Here is a 16,926-nt window from a genome sequence, read left to right as displayed (position 1 = left end):
CACGGCCATAAGATGCCCAGGGAAAGGCAAGTTGCTTGAACCATGGGGTGGAAGTGTTTTGTGGAAGCAGCACCTAGCAGGAGGGCTGGGGCAGCTGCCAGCAGCCCTGAGAGGGGTTCACTCAGCTGTGCAGCCTGACCCAGGTGGGTATGCAGGATGGGATCACTTGCTTAAACGTCCCAAGGTGTCTTGGGGAGGGGGTGATGTGATGGGTCGGGACCACCCAGCCCATCTGAGGCTGTCACACTGCTGTGCTGCCAGGGATTAAGAAGGCTCTCTGTTAATTAACAGGTAATGAAGCACTTTGGAGACAAGGAGTATGCGCTCTGCAAGACAAGAGAAAGAGCTGTGTTCCAGTGGCCTCCCAGGCCAGGAGTTGCACAGCTTTTGGACCCATGCTGGCCTAGTGAAGCCTGCCAAGGAGATGGGCTGTGCAAAGCCTTCTGATGGCCTGGTGGAGGATAACAGCTACAGGAGAGGAGCAGGTCAGTGGGTTCATCCTGAAAACATCCAGATGCAGGAGGAGGAGCCTGGGTGCTTCCTGGTCAAGTGTGGGAGGTGGTGGTGGTGGTGGTAATAATAATAATAATGATGATGATGATGATGATGATGAGCATGTAAGCTGTGAAGGAGGTGAAGGCTGGGAGGGGGGAACCTGAACCTCCTTGCACAGGTTATCTGAGTTACTGAGGCTTCCCAGTAAAGGTGATAACATAAGGCCCTACTTCAGATGTTGTGGAAACCTTGCATGTGCTCCACCTACTTGAGCCTTGCACGTGACTCAGAGATGGGGCATCCAGGGATGTTGGGTCAACAACACTCCAAAAAAAATAATTTCACTTTGTTTTAGCGCCAAACACTTGAGCAGTTCTATGTGATTGGGGTGATTCCCATCCCAGGGGAACACCTGCAGTGAGTGTTCACTTACAGTTGCTGCCCTTCTTTGTAATCCCCTTTTATAACAAGATCCCCCTAGCTTTTGTTTCCAGGCAGTTGGCCATAAGCTAATGGGTGATGCAGTACCCTGGGAAGTACATCCACTGTGGGATGTGCTGAAGGCTGGGGCGCAGATGTGTTGCAGAACCTCTGCAGAGAGCCTCCCGCTGGAGGTTTTAGCTGCACGCAGGGCAGCAGCCATGGACTGACCCACATCAGCCTCCCAATTCCAGAAGCTCGCTGCAGGGGTGCCTGAGCTGCTTCTGCACTGGTGCTGGTCCATCAGGGCTTTTTTGGCTCTGACTCTGTTTCTTGGCAAGTATCTGTCCTGTCCCCAGACCTGAGCATTACATAGAGCTGGGACAAGGCTTTGGAGCCCCAGCCTGGCTGGTCTGGCCAGCCTCTGGGCGTTTGGCAGCAGTGTCCTCATCCTATGCACGTGGATGGTGATGTGGGTGGGCTGACAGGAGGGCAGGGCAGGCCTGTGTTTGCTGTAACTTCACCAGTCAGGGTCCTGTGTCTGCAAAAAGCCCAGCAGCTTCTCTTGAAGGAAGCGAGGAATATACAGACCTCCTGGTAAAAAGAGACAAAACTGGAGGTTTAAACCTCTTCACTTCTGTGACACCTAGCAGGAGATAGCTACGTGGCCAGACACTAGTGTCCCATTGAATTATAGGAGAGCTGATGAGTCCCAGGCTGGAGTCCCACGTTACTGGAAGTTGAGCAAGCACTAGTGCTGATGTTCCTGAGTGTTTTTTTTTTAAAAAAAGAAAAGTTTATTAGCTTGTTCTCCCATGCCTTCACTGTGATGGGTAGCTATGCATTCTTTAGAGATTTCCTCTTTCAGCTTAGTTTTGGAAACCATTTTACATGCATGCAGGGACAGTATAGCCGCCCTTGAATTATGTATGACAGCTAATGAAATTAGTATTTCATTTGCCCTGGGCAACCTTTGGAAATAACACAATAGCTTCAGTTGTTTATTTCTCTGAGAGATGTTAATGATTAACTCTGAAAAGAAAAGTAATTCTTCTACCTGTACTACGTAAACTTTCATAGCCCTGTGCAATAGGAGGATATCTTTAGGTAATATATGGCTTGCAAAAAGCTAAGCTCTGTAATGTTACTGTGCAGATAGATTTGGCTGCTGGAAAACTACTTCAGCCTAAGATTTTAGTGCTGCCAGCTGGCGGAAATGATCATATATGTAAAACCTTAAGCTGAGCCAGAAAAACCTGAGTTCAAATCTCTTGCCAGGGATTGTAGGATAGAATGATTAACCTGATTTTATATTTTTGGATAACTATCAAGTGCCCGAATATTTATAGTAATAAATGTTTTCCTTATGTGCTGATATTGCATCCATGGAGTGTGATAGCATGATAAAGTTATTGTCTTACTTGAAGACACAAATTATAACTAATCCTATAGGTACATGAATCATGAATCACTGGCCCAATTTCTGCCAGCTTCTGTGAGGTACATCTGACTTTACTCATGTGAGCAATGCACGTCAGCAGAGAGCAAAAGGCAAAATTCAGATAGTGCTGGGGATCCTGAGTTCTGTTTTCAGAAGTGATAGTACTAAGCACTTGGTATTTAAGCACTTAAGCTAGTAAAGTGCCCACCTGGAGCTTCATATCTTTCCACAGTTACTAGTAGGTGCCTGAATGCATCTTTAAGTATCAAGATGCCACTGAAAATACAGCAGCTAAGCTATAAGCCTGTGGTCCGTTTCACATAGCCCTGCGAACCTCTAAGTCAAAATTGGCAGGGGACTCTTAGGTTCGTAAATCTATTTGGTGCCTGCTAGACTGGTGCAGTAACCATGCTTGGAGCAATGCTGGTGCCAGTTGGGATGACTCAGTGTGGTACTGAGGAGGCTCAGCTCCTGCAGCAGTAGTGCTTCTCCAGGGATGTGATGGCTTACCGGGCCAGGCTTTTAAACACACTTTCATGCAATGAAACTTCTTCAGTGCATGATCACAGAGCTACTCTCCACTTGGTTACAAAAAGCAACAGAGGAACTGCATGAAGGTTGTAATGTTGTAGTACAAAGGCTGTAAAAACAGAGAAAAAGGGACTAAACCAATGTTCCAGTAGTTTTCTCTTCCCTTGAAATAGAGGTAAGCCTGCCCAGACGTCTTCCTTTTAAATACTGACTACTGCATCTGTTTTAAACCAAAAATAATACCTTTTGATTGGAAATGTTTCAATAACATTATTTGTGCATTTTATTGAGGCAGAGGTTGCAATTATTAGTCACCAGGAATTTCAAACATTTAAACATAGCCTTTATTTCTCCAGAGTAAACCACATCCCTGTGCAATTATTCTTCTATCTAAATGCTTTTAAACCAAGTCCTAAACCAGATCTGACGTTTGTTGCTGGTGGTCCCCCTTACAAATCAGCCCTTGAAATGATCCTGTGGGGCTAGACAAATGCCGAAGAGGTTGGGCTGGTCCCAGGGGCTGCTGAGAAAGGCAGAGCCCATTGGAGTGCAGCGTCCAGCCCTGGGTGGATCCCGTGGCTCTGAGCTGGCTGCTGTCAGTCTGGTCAGGTACTGTAGTCTGGGCCCTGCAGACTTTAATAGAATAAAGAGAAGGGTTTGTCTGGTCATGGAAACCACTTCTTCGGCCCCGTGATCTCTTTATGGCTTTTCCTCTCACCAGGAAGCAAACAACTGCATCTGTGGCAGGGAAGGGACTTGTCTCAACAGCCAGAATACTCCCCAAGCATGCTCTCAATGTTGACCCTTAGTCTTGTCAGCAAACTTTTTTTGAAACTTGAATTAAAAACCTGAGAATGCTGGAGGGCCATTTCCTTTGTTTTCTGAATTTCCTTTGTTTTCTGGCTTCTCTACAGCCTCTGCTGTCAGCACAGGGGCTGGGCATTTAAGCACTTTCAGTTTCAGTTTCTCAATGCTTCTTTTCTGCACAACATAAATAAGAACTCAGGCCTAAATGATTGATGACCAAATTTTAAAGAACAGAAAAACAAACCTTGAAGCCAAAGAAAAGCTTGAAGCTTAGTTTGGGGTATAGAGAGGTGGGAGCTTGCTTAGGAGGTGATCTGAGGCAGCACTAGTAAAGGAGGGATCCTCATCACCTGACAAAGGAGGTTTGGACACCTGCCTATTTGCATCCCTAGTAAATGCTAACTGGCTTGGAGGGAGCGGGATTAGGCTCATGGTAGAGCGTGAAGTTGTCAGTCATGACTTCTGTGTCATCTAGATGTGTTTTCTCTCAGGTACTGTTTAAGAAGAGGTGCTCTGAAACCTGCATGACATATCAGGATGCTGGTATACCTGGTGAGGGAAAGGGTCCACCACTTTGCCCTGTAGGTCCCATGGGAGTTGGTTGCTGTCCCATAGCAATTCTCCACGGTTTTGTCTTCTGTCAAAACAAAAATCCTATCTGAAGTGTGTGTGGCCCCTTCCTTTCCCCAGGGTAGCAGAACATTGGTTGCTCCCAGCCCTGAAACCTGAACAGTTCTCAGGAGAAACATTGCTCTTGCTTATTCCTGTGAGGATGGCGAGTCTGCAGTAATGAAGGAGCAGAGCAAAATGTGTAACTTTTTAAAAAATAAAATAATAATAATTAAAAAAGCCACTAGGTCTCAAACAATTGCTCATCTGAGGGCAAGCAGGTTCCTGGCAAGAGTGTGTGTGTACATGCATGTACTTGGAGGTTTTTGTCTGTATAACAGACCGGGTCTTGAGTGCACTGTCAATTAAGGGCAGCAATTCAAAGTGATTCACAGCAGATTACACCAGCCTGTCTCTTGATGGAGCACACTCTGGTTCTGCGCCTGCAGGTGCTGTGCAGACTGCCAAGCCTGGAGCTAGCCTGCAGTTATGCTGTCAGCCTCGCTTAGATCTAATGCTTTATGACAACTGTCTACCTGTAATGTGATAATGGGCTGAAAACCTCTGCAAAATTGATAGAGTCTCTTGAAGGAAGGAGAAACTTCTGATGTGGCAGGCCTGACTCATTCTTCCTCAAGGTCCATATGAGCTGAAAGGATTTCTTTGCAGCTCCTTCTGCCCCTGATGGGAGGGGTGCTTGTGTTGGTCTATGAAGCTACTGGTCTCCTGCTTTCTCCAAGTGCAGGAAGGATCAACCTGTTGCATTTTTAGGCACTTCAAATCTGCAATTAATTTTGAAATCTAAGATAATCTTGGCTTCTACCTCTCAGAGCTTCCAGTGTTGTTTTTTTTTTTTGTTTGTTTTTGTTTTTTTGTTTTTTTCCCCTGTACTTTTGATGTTCTGGATAAAGTCATCTTTGCCTTCAAGATGTTTCCAGAGTTTATACAGTAACTTGGTTATGTTTAATCCCTAAAATATGAGTCATTGGCTAGAATAAGTAGCAGGCAGTGTTCTAAAACAGATAATACTTGACACTGTATAACACAGCCTGTATTAAAGGGGCCAGATTCCTACCCACCTTTTAGTGGTGTTATCCAGGAATAACTTCAGTGACTTTGTGCTACACCAGTGTGCAGTAAGAGTTGGACCTGAAACATCCTAAAATAGCTTAAAGTACTCAAAATTTGTTATCCAGGTAAAAGAGCAAGAACGCTACGACTGGGAAGATTGGGATGGTCCCAGCCATCCCAAGGGATGGATGGTCCCCATGCTGTGGGGAGGCCCAGCCATGTTCCCCTGTACTACAGGCCCTCCTCCCTATGGCTCCTACTGCAGTTGGTGCCACAGCATTGGCACCATCTTGGTCTGGACAACCCAAACCTTGCTTCACAGCCCAAGTGTTGTCATTATGGCTGGTGCAAGCAGTCACAGCCTGTCCTGTTCTGGCTGCTCTGCATCCATCCCTGCCCAACCAGGCCCGGGGCTGGCCTGAGGAAGGGCCAGTGCTGCAATGGGGACAGCAGGACAGCTGTGGGCTGCTGATGGCTGTGTGGCAGACCTGGCCAGCACAGGTGGGTGGTGAACAAACACCAGGCCCTGAGGGATGCCCTTCCATGCAGAAGCAGTTAGTTGGATCCTCAGGTGAGCTTTCTAGTGCGAGTGGTCCAGCCCCATCCTCGTGTATGTTTCTGGGAAGCCTGGACCAAGCTGTGGGGCTGTGGACTGTGCTCTGGAGATCAGAGTCCCCTCCGGGGAAAACAGGGATGTTTACACAGAGCAAGACTATCTTAACGGCCATGTGCTAATTGTTCAGAGGCCTGAGGCTGCAGCACAAGCCCTTCCCTACCACCTTCTCATCCTCCAGAGCACAGGCCCCTGTGGTAGCTCTGACCCCCATGTCATTCACTGTCACATCTGTAGGCTTATCTTGCTCCTTAAAGAGCCCATAAACCCATTAGCTCTGGGTAAATAATCCCTGGGCTGTCTTTAGAATAATTAAAACCAAAAGGCAAACAGTTACTCTGGACTATCAGCAGCCTATCAACAAAACTTGTGTCTCGAAATGTGTGTTCAATTTCTGTTATTAAAAGGCACGGAGCCATATGTGAAACATTATCACGCATCTTTGTGAAATGAGCAGAACTATTTGAACAACCATTTTGTCTCTATCAAAACAGAGCCTTGTTATTATTATTTTTTCATACTGTGTAGGAAGGTGAGAGAGCCTTTTGGAGAGCAGGAGGGCTGAGGCAGAGAAACCAACTTCTGTCGGCCCTAACTGTGTCTGTGTGCTGTGGAGAGGCCAGCTCTGTCTGAGATGCCCAGGCAGTGCTTGTGATAAACTGGCAAACAGGGGGTAGAGCAAGATGAAGAGACACATACTGCTTTTAATCTTGAGATCCAGGAGACTACTTGGGTTCCCTTTAACTCCTTAATTGCTCTACTTTGAGTGAGGCTTTCACGGGACTTACCAAACTCAATTCCCATTAAAGTCAAGGGAATTCTCACTGCTGAATCAGTGGGAAAAGAAGAAAATCCAAGGCTAAGTGTGCTTTGAAATTCCCACCACTAATGGTTAGGAGCATATGTTAGAAAAGCGATGTTGCTTCTGACTCCGTATGAACTTTGGGGACCTGGGAGTTGGACTCAGGGATCCTTGTGGGTCCCTTCCAACTTGGGATATTCTTTGAACCTTCAAAATAGCGTTAGACCTCTTTTTAAATAAATGAATCTACCCCTTACTTTCTTGAACTAGCCCTCTGAAAATGGCACCAAAACCACTTGAGGGCGAGGTTTTCTGAAGGAAGGGGAAGAAGGAAGAGGAGCTGCTTCTGATAAGGAGTGACCAATAACTGTGGGCAAGGTCAACATGTAACCTGCAGCAGGGTTGGAAGGAAAACATGGTGCGAAGTGTTTTGTCCTTTAATGGACACTTTAAAATAAATAAAGGAAGAGAAAATAATTACTGAACTGTTTGGAAATGCATTTGCCAACTGACACTAGCATTCCAGCCCGTCCTGCAGAGCAAATGCCTCTAGTGCTGGCTTTGCATGGCATGCAGTGGGTTTGTAGCTTTAATGGTCATAGTTGGATTCTCTTTTGGTTAGGCACTTCTGGTTTCAAGGGTGTTGAAGATGAACAAGATCATATTCGGAGACAATGATTGTTAAAGAAAACGCCAGTGCTTCTTATGAGGCCTAGTTATCAGATTGAGATAAAGCAAAACAACTGAAGAATAAATACGATTTAGTCTGCTTAGTTAAATTGAACAACACCATCCCTTGATTGTCATAGCTGAATCAGCAAATATAAAAAAACAAAGACAGACAACCCTACACTTACAACCCACTTGAGGTTTTCACGCTGACAACCTAGTCGCTAAGTATAAATGGTCCTCCCACTACTTGTTTGTCTGAGTCTCGGGTTATATTCTGGGATATGACTGCATCACTAGCCCTTTGGCCTTAACTCTATTTTTTTTTTTTAACTGAACAACTGCATTAGAACTTTTCTTGCTGTGCCAAGTATTTCTGCTAGAAAATATTTTGGAGGACTCGTGTAATAACAAACATGTGAAGGATTTCTGATATGAAAGAGTCTTGCTTATATTCATTTCTTAGGTCCAGAATGAGATTAACTTTGTTCAACAACTGCTTAAAATCTAAACCCATATGTCTCCAAATGTACAGTGCTCAGAACTACAGGCTCTTAGTACATCTGCCATAAAAACACTAGTTTTAGAAATAGTAATGTTCGATGTGACCCCTGATTATCCAGACTCAGCTCCCTTCATTATTAATACAGAGTAGTGGCTTTTATCCTCTTTCTGCAGAGCTGTGGCTCCCAACTGAAATTTGGCATGTTTTGCTTTCCTGAGAGGATCCTTAGTGGTTCCTTTTAGAAGCAGCTCAAAAGTACCTACAGTTGTGTGGATCAGAGCTGAAAACCAAGAATGGGGAGAAACTTCAGACCTAGATATTCAGCTATATTTGTGTATCAGCAGCTGTTATATATAATTTTCACTATTTTTTTTTTGGTCTCAGCTCCAACACCCTGAATTCAGGTGCTGTGGACATCATGACTATCTGCGGTGTGCTAATACTGCCAGGATGGGTGTCCTCGCTCATCTTGCCTGGACATGATGATAATTGCCCTGGATGTTGTTCCTTAACGTGGGGATCTAGGAGGAGCAACAACTTCATCAATATTAGACGTATTAAGTCCCTGAAATACAATAAAATACCATTTCTGAGAGCTGGGGGTGAGGTGTAGAAACCTCTCCAGCAAGGACAAAGTTAATAGTCAGAGCCTGATAAACTGCAGTTTGGCGCTGATTGCAGTGGAGATATCAGTCTGGAAAACTGCCCGGCGTGCTGTTGCAAGAGCTCTGTAATTAGCACGTGACCGCCGCTGGTGGTAGATCGCAGGGTAATAAGAACGTGACCAACCTCATCTCTTCTCAGTTGCTGCAGGCCCTTGGTCTCTAGCTCTTTATGAAGCTGTGGGTAGCCCTTTAATTAAAGCTACCAATTATGCACTTGACGGAGATCCTGTAGGCCAGAGAGCTGTAATGCTAAATGCCAATTGATTAGGGAATGAATGTCTCTGCAACTTTGCAGCCCTGTGATCCACCCCATATCAGTGTTGTAGTTGGATGTCTTTTGAAATTGTATATAATCAGTGTCTTATTAAATCTACAGCATCCCTGTTAAATTACGTGCTGTGTGTAATGGTTTCTAGAGAGCTGAATCGCAATGTAAGTGCTGTGTGTAGAGAAGCGGAGGTAACTTTCAGTGTTAGCCCCAGCAAAGGGAAGGAATGGCTAAACCGAACCCCCTGTGGGGATGCTTCTGGGGGCTGCCAGGCCCCTTGAGATGCTCCACCTGGGACAGCTCAGCTACAGCAGGCCTATACTGAGGAGGGGTGAGTAGGCAGGGACATTGTGGGGGCTGTAAGATGGGGGCTGTGCTAGATGAGGCAAGTGTGCACCCAGAGCCAGGTGCTGCCCCTCATGTGCTGCAAAGCCCACGTGCCAGGCAGGCTTTTGTAAGTGTTACAGGTGGCATAATTGTTTGGTATTCGAAGTATATGTACATCTTATTCTATTAAAGATTATTTGAGATATAAAATTAAAATTCTTTGGTAATAATAAAAAAAAAAAAAAAAGAAATGTATGGTTGGGATTTTTCCTTTATTATAGAAGTTGGTGCTTTATGTCTTCCAAAATAGTCATTTTAAAAACTTTCAAAACTGTTAAACTTCCTCTCCCCTTGGTGTTGTTTTTTTTTTTTTTTTTTATGTGTGTGTGTGCGTTTGTTTTTTTCCCAACAAACCTTAAAAATTTCACTTTTGTAATTGGCAAAAAAAAAAAAAAAGTCATATTGAAGAAATTGGAAAAACAAAATCCTATTAAAAATTCCTAAGAGGAGAAACCATGACCACAATGAGACTGTGTCAGTGATGACACTGAGACAAAATTTGGCATAGAGGAGTACAGGGTACATAAGCTGTAAATCTAACTAGTCTGTTGCTGCTGCAGTCCTTTCCCTGGTGTGTCCAGACCTTGAAGGACGTGAACCGAAGTTTGTATGAAGGGTGTTATGTCTAGTGCCTACGAAGGGAACTAATATTCATAAGTTTGCTTCAGTACTTTTAAAGACTCTTTGGTTTTGCAATATCCTGTGGCAATGATTTCCACAGTCTAATTGAGATTGTTTAGTTTACATGCACGAATTCTTGAATAGGTGATGAGGCTCTGTCAGATTTATCCATAGATGCCGTAGCTACATACCAATGTCTTTCAAGGGAATTAATAATAAGTTTAAAAAGGCCTGCTTTGGAAACAGCACTGTGATTACCTGTTTATCTTTAACAATGCTCTTTTAATGCCATTCAGACTCATCTTCCTCTCTGAGCTCCCCACTGAGGTGCATGCTGTAAGCCTGCAGAGGCAGCTCCTCCTTTTCACAGATGAGCTTTGCTGTGGCTGCCTCCCTGTCCCTCTGGCACAGCCCCTCACCATACCATCAGCCCTGGGGTCACTGCTGTGCCCTCCACTGCCACTCTTGCATGCCCTGCTGGCAGCCAAGCTGCTGGGGCTTGGCAGAGTGGGACCACCTGGGCCCCCCTTGGCATCTGGGGGTTGGGGGGCTGCAGAGCCCCCTGCTCCTGCAAGCTGGCACTGGCATCCCCTGGGAAGATGGAGACAGCAGAGGTGAGTTTCCTGGAGTGACTGGTGCTTTCTGTTGGTACCAGCGCTCAGCTTTGGCACAGCAGCCTGTTTGCTGACCTGTTGTGCTGGTGGAGCTCTCTGATGGGAGAGTACACGGTTGTGAAAAGCTTGGCTTCTCTATGCTTTTTCTTCCTGCATGCTAGGTGCAGTACAGGTGACCTGTGGCCAAGCTGGGAGCCTGGCATTTGAACAGACGTCCAGGGCAGCTAGCTGGAGCTAGCTGCAAGCAGGCACTAGCCCTGGGAACAGCTGAGCTGTCTTAGTTCTGTGTAGACCAACTAATTAGCCTGGGCAGAGAGCCCTGCTGGTGTGGCAGTGCTGCTTCAGATCCCCAGTGACCCTGGGTATCCGCCCTAAGCTGAATTGCCTGTTGTAGACATTCCCTGTCTTTGCCAACTGCAACTTGGCGGTGGAGAATCAGGCCTAGAAGTGTTCTGTATTCCTGTGATGTGGGTAGTTGCATGTCAGGGGGTGCTCAGCTGCACTTGCCGTTTGTAAGACAGTCACCTGTAAGTAAAATGCACGGCAGCTTTCTGTGCCCTTCCTTCCACAGGAAAGTTTCAGGTTCTTCTGGCCAAACCTCAGGACAAGACAGGAGAGCTCCAGTAATGTTGCAGCTGTATCAATTCACCTAATTTAGAATGTAGTGCAAATATGTTACTGATGTAGAAAGAAAAGATGTGTCTAGAAATTATATCTTCATTTGTGTTTATTAGAAAATTGTGTAAAAAATACATGCTCAATTGCTGTTGAATTGCTGTAATTTGTTACATTATACTTTGAACAACTGGTTAAGTGCGTGCTTAGTACAGCTGGACCTGGACTAAACTTCATGTCTGAAGGTGCCTGTGTTCTGTAGGAGTCAAGGTACAAATCTAAGCTCTGCTTTTGGCATTTAAATGCTTTGGAATCAAAAGCTCCTTTCAAAGAATTTGGACCCAAGCAGAGGAGCTGAGACATTCACCCCAGCACTTGTAAGTCAACACTGTCAGAAGTGTGCTGGCAGGAGTTCTGCTTTCTCACTGCTACTCACACCTAGACTTTTTGTAGCTTTGTTCATAGTTCTTTCATACATTCAAAGGTATTTCACCTGCTGTTAATAAAAGAACTGTATCTCTGCTGAAGTACTAGCCAGAATGAATTCCCTCCTTCTATGCTTGTTTGGGGATTTGATTTTTTCCTGTTCTTTTAACATAGGCTTAAATCTTAGGGACAGAGCACATGGGAAACTTACCAGGAGAAAAAATAATGTGCAGATTGTACTAAACTGTAATCTTACTTTTACCCCTGAAGACCCATATTAAGCTGTGAATCTAAAGTCATAGCTGTTCCCTAGTTAGTTTAACAAAAGCTTCCACTGAGCAAGGGAAGCAGCTGCCCTTGCTCAGAGCAGGGTGCTCCCCATCGGCTGCAGCATGTTTAACAGGCAGGCACGTTGGCTGGGGGCCACATCTGCAGCTCAGGTGCAGCAGCACCCAACTCCTGCAGCCTGCCTGCTTTGGGGAGAGCATGTGGGAAGTCAGCACAGCCTGAGGAGATGGATGAAAGTCTAGTAACAAACAGAAGGGCGTTTGGTGAGGTCTCATCTACAACTCTGTCTGGCATGCTGATACAGTCTAGCCCTGTGTGTGGATGACAGATCTACCCCAGTGCTCCCTCCAGCACAAGGACTCCAGGGTTGTGCTGTGAATCCTCCTGCTGGGTGCCTGGCTGCCTATGTGGGCCCTGCTGGTGAGCTAAGATGTTCCAGTTATGAAGGCAAGTCCTCCCTCCTGTGTCAAGGGTCCTAGTGCATCACCAGCTGGGTAGATGGGGGGAGAGCAGTGGATGTCATCTACCTTGACTCTAGCAAGGCTTTTGATGTTGTCTCCCATGACATCCTGCTAGCAAAGCTGAGGAAATGTGGGATAGAGGAGTGGACAGTAAGGTGGGTTGAGAACTGGCTGACTGGCCGAGCTCAGAGGGTGGTGATCGGCAGAGCAGAGTCTGGCTGGAGGCCTGTGACTAGCGGTGTTCCCCAGGGGTCGGTGCTGGGTTCGGTCTTGTTCAACATCTTCATTGGTGACCTTGATGAGGGAATAGTGTCTGCCTTCAGCAAGTACGCTGATGACACAGAGCTGGGAGGAGTGGCTGACATGCCAGAAGGCTGTGCTGCCATTCAGTGAGACCTGGACAGGCTGGAGAGATGGGCAGGAAGAAACCAAGTGAGGTTTAATAAGAGCAAGTGTAGAGTCCTGCACCTGGAAAGGAACAACTGCACGTATCTTTACAGGCTGGGGGATGACCTGCTGGAGAGGAGCTCTGAGGAGAAGGACCTGGGGGTCCTGGTGGACAACAGGTTGGCCATGAGCCAGCACTGTGCCCTGGTGGCCAAGAGGGCAAGTGGGATCCTGGCATGCATTAAAAGGAGCATGGCCAGGTCAAGGGAGGTGATTCTCCCCCTCTGCTCTGCCCTGCTCAGGCCTCACCTGGAGTCCCGTGTCCAGTTCTGGGCTCCCCGGTACAAAAAAGACAGGGATCTCCTGGAAAGAGTCCAGTGGAGGACCACAAAGATGATCCGGGGCCTGGAGCATCTTCCCTGTGAGGAAAGGCTGAGAGACCTGGACCTGTTCGGGCTGGAGAAAAGAAGACTGAGCGGGGATCTCATCAATGTGTATAAATACCTGAGGTGTGGGAGACAGAGGGATTTGGCCAACCTCTTTTCAGTGGTTTGCAGAGACAGGACAAGGGGCAATGGCCCCAAGATAGAGTCCTGGCAGTTCCGCACTAACATGGGAAAGAATTTCTTCATGGCGAGGGTGACGGAGCACTGGGAGAGGCTGCCCAGGGAGGTTGTGGGGTCTCCTTCTCTGGAGATATTCAAGGCCCGTCTGGACGCCTACCTGGGCAGCCTGCTCTAAGGAACCTGCTTTGGTAGGGGGTTGGACCTGATGATATCTGAGGTCCCTTCCAACCCCTTCAATTCTGTGAAGACTGAGCTGTGGTCTCCTTTAGGAATCTTTTACAAAATCCCTGCTTCAAACTCTTTTAGAATTTTCTGCTACCCACATCCTCTGCAGAGAAAGAGAAGGTTGTTATTTTATTAGTCTTATTATTAGTCTAATTAGCATTATCATAGTTTTAGAGTTGCCCATTGTCCATGGGGATGCATGCATCCATTGGGATGCCTGTGCTGTAGCACTTAGCAAGTCATAGCCATTTCACTACATCCAAGTGCTCCGTGGCACATTGTGTCCACCAGACATCACCACAAGCTGCCTGGAGAGAGGTTGCTCCAAGTGCCAGCTCACACAGCCAAATTCATTGGGAAGCCAAGGCTTGCAGGTACTGTTTTCTTCAGTTCATGGACACTTTGTGAGGGACCAGCCCTGCTCCTGGTCAGGTTCACAGACCCGGAGAGGTGGGGGGAGTGGGCAACAACCATGCCCCTCAGCTTCATGCTGCGCTGGGCCTCAGACCCCCCGTTTAGCAGAACAGGTACTTTTAATGTGACTTAAAATTGTGGGTCACAAATGACTTGCCAGGTGATTTGCTCATATTAAGTTGCACTTTAGACTTTCATTCTCAAAGGTGAACATTGGCTTATTTACAGTTCTCTAAGGGAGAAAAACAGAATTTAATAAACTTGCTAAATAGAGCAAATGAGGCTGCTGTACACATCTCTCTGTTATATATTAATCTGGTGTTATTAAGTGTTAACTTAACAATGTGTTGTAGGGACAGCTGAAAGGGGCCAGGAAAAGTCTGAGTGTCAATCATGTAAACAGCTAGTTCTTTTTATTGGAATCATTAACTGTACTCCAGCTAAATCCTTTGTTTTCCTGGCTGGTTTAAATTAAACTAGCAAAATTGTCTTAAAAAAAAAAAAAAAAGTGTTGCTTTTAGTATGTATCAAAAGGTTCAACAGCAGAATTTCATTTCATGTCTATTTAAAAGATTTTGTAATTTTTAAAAATTTGATTTACTCAAACTTCCTTTGCTACAAAGCTGAGATTGTCTAGGGCCAGTTCAGGGATGCATGTTTAACACATCCTTTGGGGGCAGTACTAATACAGTCCATTGGTACTTGGCAATTTTAAGCACATGCACAGGAGCTGGGGATATCCTCCCGAGCCGGGCCCTGTGATGCTCACCACAGGACCAGGCTGCACGTGTGTTGGGGTTCCCCTGTTCCTGCCCCAGTGCTGCAGCCAGACTGGGCACGCCGAGAGCCTGGGAAGAAGTAAAAACCTGAGCTGGGCTCAAGTGGGATGTTTGATTTAAGCTCAGGCAGTGCTGCGGTCTCTCTCCGCCAGCTGGTGCTCTCTGATGAGTGTGGGGCCTGGCCAGCCCCAGGGCTGCTGTAAATCCTTGCACTTCTCCAGCCAGGCCGCTTGCCCATGGGCTGCCAGGTGCTTCCAGTGGACTGCCAGACTTGTCCAGGCCCTGCAGCGTGCAGAAGGGCTGAGTGCAGCTTGGTGCTGGGATTGCAGGATCCCACCCCCACCTGCTTCACCTGGTTTCAGGTGCTGCCAGCTGCTTGAGCCGTGCCCAGGGCTCTGCTCTCCCTGCGTGCCCACGTTGTGCTCAGCTATGTGCTCCTGGTTCTCTTCTGCTAGGTGGGCTCTGGCACCTGATGGGCAGGCAGGACATGCTGTTGGATCCCACTGGCTAGGGTTACGCCAGGAGCTCCCCACCTGAACGTGTTGCTGGCTGGGCAGTAATGTACATCTGAGACCTTGGCAGGATCCTGTATAGCTTTTGTTTGTTTGTTTGTTTTCTTTTGTTTTAAATGTAGGTGGGCCTGGTGAGGCACCTCCCAGCACTGGTAAAAACTCGGGAAGTAATTTGTGCAGGTGACCAGAGAAGCTCAGAGCTGTGTTGTGGTGGGAGTTTCGAAAGGGTGATGGTGTGAGAGGTATTTTGTGTGCCTCTGGTGTGAGTTACCTGCCAGGGTCACTGCTCCCCCAAATGCTCTTACGGCAGCTGCTCCGGCATGCCCTCCTTAAGCAGCTGCTGGGGGGAGTAGAAAAGGAGGTGGTGGGCAGCAGGAGACTGAGAGTGAGCAATTACCCTCCCTCACTGGGAGAGGGAACTTGAACAAGACCTAAAATCAAATAATCTTAATCGTTGCAGGTGGGGGAAAGACAATATAGAAGAAAACGTCCCTGTCCTTCCCTCACCTTTCTGGGAATACTTCAAAAGGAATGAAATGGGCAATCAGTAAATGATTCAACAAAATGCATTCCTGATTTATCAGTAAAGTCAAATGAAATTACCCAAACAATTTAGAGATTAGGAGCACTGGAGAGCTCAACTCTTCCTTGAGGAAGGTACAGCCACAGTTTGTATTTACCAGAGCACTAAAATACAATTTGTCTCAGTCGGAGATGGTAGGACTTTGCTGGCTTCTCTTCCGAGGGTCTGGGCCTTGCACAGAGGGCACACCTGTGGGGTAGGATGAGCTGAGGAAAGAGCCAGGGCGATGGCAGTGGCTGGCTCCCCACATAACTTTTTGGGACTCATTGCTGAAATGTCTATGCACAGAACTGCTTGCCAGGTTCCCCTGACTTTAAATAGACTTCACTCAGTACTAGAAACAACAGGATTTTTTGTCTTCTGTGTGTCTTTGAGGTTGGGACTGTCTCTCCTGTGGTGTTTCTATAATGAATAGTAGGGAGGTTCAGCAGTGTACCTAAGACTTCCCCATTCCCATACAATGATAAATCGCGAGGAAGCTGTTTCAGTAAGAGGCTGCACAGAGCCTTCCCCCTGCACTGGAGGAAGATGTGGAAGTGTACCAGCTCAGGCAGGCCCTGATCCCTGCAGCTGGAGCTTGCAGGCAAAGCACTCGTGCATACCCTCGCCATCGGAAAGGAGCTTTCGATAAAGCTGGAGCCAAGCTATTATTCATCATGCTGTCCAGGTCCTTCAGAGAGGTTAGTTCACCTCCTGCCTTGGACACAGCAAGTGAAACACTGTGGTAAGGAAAGGGCAAGCATTCAAAAGGCTCCTTGGGGACTTGCGAAGTATGAAGGAGTCTAAAGTTGAAATATTTGTGATTCGTTGGGGAATACTTTTATTGCCTGATGCACCATTGCCCCTTGGATTCTTTCAGTTCCTGAAGCTGGCTCTGGAATTGGTGAAAGAAAATATGCGAAGGCCTTGGTAAATGCAACTGTAGTACTGTTCTTCTTCTTTATTTATTTTAAGAGGAACAGCAAGGCACTGTGGAGCTATAATTTAGTGACTTGTGCCCTTCTGCTCAGTGCAAGAACTGATTTACACTCCGTTAGGCAATAAGATAATATTTATAAATGTTTCTTTCCTGATAGTGTGTGCAAAAGCCTTCATCGGTTTTGGGGAGGGGGGAAATAATCAAAACCAAATATTACCCTATTTTTATTCCCC

At 46.5% G+C, this 16,926-nt stretch overlaps 1 long non-coding RNA gene across 5 annotated transcripts in view; it reads left to right on the top strand.

The window, feature by feature from the left end:
* Nucleotides 1-14: 14 nt before the first annotated feature.
* Nucleotides 15-16,926, top strand: part of LOC140002975 (uncharacterized) — a 49,627-nt gene continuing 32,715 nt past the window's right edge. The window contains exons 1-2 of one of the 5 annotated variants that reach the window (XR_011810812.1): nucleotides 15-143; nucleotides 292-485. This is a non-coding gene — a long non-coding RNA (uncharacterized lncRNA). Of the gene's footprint in view, nucleotides 144-210; nucleotides 486-16,926 lie in introns of those variants that run through there. The other 4 variants (XR_011810813.1, XR_011810814.1, XR_011810810.1 and 1 more) reach the window with 4 other exon arrangements.

The sequence above is a fragment of the Anas platyrhynchos genome, chromosome 7 (genome assembly GCF_047663525.1).
Source record: "Anas platyrhynchos isolate ZD024472 breed Pekin duck chromosome 7, IASCAAS_PekinDuck_T2T, whole genome shotgun sequence".
NCBI lineage: Eukaryota > Metazoa > Chordata > Aves > Anseriformes > Anatidae > Anas > Anas platyrhynchos.
Note: the sequence above shows the minus strand (reverse complement) of the source record. Positions and strands in the feature narration are given on the sequence as shown.